Consider the following 2,399-nt stretch of genomic DNA (forward strand, 5'->3'; position numbering starts at 1 on the left):
AAATTACAAAAGGTGGTTTTATCCAGTTTGATTTATAAACGTGATTTATAAAACCTTACCTTACTTGTTTTGCTTCGCCTCTATTTTTCACACTAATGTTAGGTTATTTTGACTTCTTCCTTTGTTCATATTTGTTTTAATATTCAACTGCATTATTTTCTCGCTGGCTGAGTGTTCTTTACATAGCTGTTCAGTAGAGCATGAAGTGTATTGACGATCGCTTGTCTTTTCGTTCGTCTTTACTTCCATCAGTTAAGTGTACTCAACTTTCTATGCTCAGGGAAGAGTCAGCTATGGGCATTCGAATATCACAAAATTTCCTTGTGATCAAACCTGACCTCCCATAAAAGACATTAATATACATTGGTCTCAGTTTTGCATGGAAACCGCATCGAAAAACATCCAGGGAAACCTAGCCTGCGAACGCAGACGTATTTCCGGCTGTCGCTTCTCTCCACGTCTGCGTTTGCAGGCTAAGGGACACCCACCCAACGGCTAGTTTCGCTGAGTATTTTTTTTGCAAAGATTTTTCAAGCCTCTAAAATGGGATTTAATTGTGAAAAAAAAAATACTAGGGTTATGTTTTCAGCAAAAGGTCACTTCAAATTTTTGCAACGCTGAAAAGCAAATACATTTTGTTTTCAGGGGGCCAAATACCGTGTTAAAAGTATTAAAAAGGCCACCTTATATTTTGGAAAGCTAACAGCAACTCTAAAACTTCTTTGTTTAGGATTTTGTCCCTAAAACTATCGGCCATGTTATTACATTTTTAGATAAAGAATCCGAACAGATAAACCAAGCTGTGTTAGCTCTCTGAGTTGGCCTCTTTAAAACCCAGGAAACATTTTTTAAATCTTGTTTTAATGCTCTCGTTGTGTGACCCTGAACATCGAGTTGCAAACTTTCTGCCACACACTCACAACACGTGCGTATTTTGTACATCCAGATTCATTTGGTTCTTCAGGTTGTGCAAGACCTAACCAACTCAGATTAAAGAGCTCATTCCGCTCCCTTTTTTTCTCTTCTGAGTGTATTAAATATTTTTCAAGTAAATCCTTTTTCACTTCACTAAATTTATGTTCTGCTATCATAACCAGTTATTGCCTCCGACGTTTCTCGATCTGTTTGTAACTGGGAGTCAAAAACATAATTGATTTAATTGTAATTTAAAGGGAAATTACCACTTTCACTTTTCCCTGCGTCCAGAGGTTTTAAACCCAATAAAAAATAAATGTGACCTTAGTTACTTGTTTGCCAAGAATAACAAAAGGCATATCGTAGTTATTTTACTTGTTAATGTAAACAGCGTTTCCCAAACATTGTATAAATAAAATGACTCTATTAGATATTATGTTACACGGTTTCTTTTCCAAATGAGCATGAGTCTATAATGTGTTAGTTTCTCAGAAAACAACAGATGTTTATTTGCAATAAGAAAATCTGGAATCGAAAGATTGTGTCATATGTTTGTTAATTATAAGTCAAATATTGAATGTGATTAAGAAAACTTTATCTCGTATCCAGAAATACAAACAATAGTAAAACTAACAAGGTTGTGTTGAAGAAAATGGACGAACGCAACAGAATCCTTTGCAAAATGAGGACTTTTTCAGAGGTTGTGAGAATCGTGAGCACATATCGAATGGTGAGAAAATCGTGAGCTTCTTTATCTTTATTTCATTCCCTTTTTAGAGTGCTAAACCTTGCTCTGCAACTTTTGCCGCGCGATCTATCTTACCCTTAAGGTGATTCCCTTGAAATGAAAGAAATATTTGATTCCAATATCAGTCTAGTTGATCACTCCTTGTCAGGTCGTGTGTTAGCAGAAATTATATAGATAAAACAGAGTTGAGAAAAAAAAAGGATGGATTGTATGAAAACACTACAGTATTTTAGGTCCCCAAATGGTGGGCAAGCTCGTTTTCCTGGAAATGACTCATTTTTCTGTCGTCAATTCGGTTAATAGAAAAACACCGAGGTAAAAAAAAGATAGCTCTTTATTAACTGAGCTTTCCTTCAATAAAAACATGTTTTCAGCGTGCGCGCGCCAAAGGTGCGCGATAATGACTCATTAATTAATTCACAAGTTCATCGTGTGGCATCAAGCATTTAGCAATAATACCAGGCATCACATGTGCGGTTCCGGTCCAGGTGTTCACACCATGTTTAATTCAATCCACTCGCGCCAATAACTTATTATACCATCTTCTTATCATTTTCATACACTCACCACTGTTTTACATACCAATTTCAATTCATGCAAGGTGACCTTAAACGATTTGGCACAAAAATGCATGTAGTTCAATAAATGGCCCACAAAAAATGAGACAAGAGTGGGGTGTAAGAGTGCTAGATTCTACGCAGCTCACCTGGTTAAATAACTGTTAGGGAAAAAAACA

This window comes from Pavona decussata, unplaced genomic scaffold, assembly GCF_977016875.1.
Source record: "Pavona decussata unplaced genomic scaffold, jaPavDecu1.1 SCAFFOLD_69, whole genome shotgun sequence".
Lineage (NCBI taxonomy): Eukaryota > Metazoa > Cnidaria > Anthozoa > Scleractinia > Agariciidae > Pavona > Pavona decussata.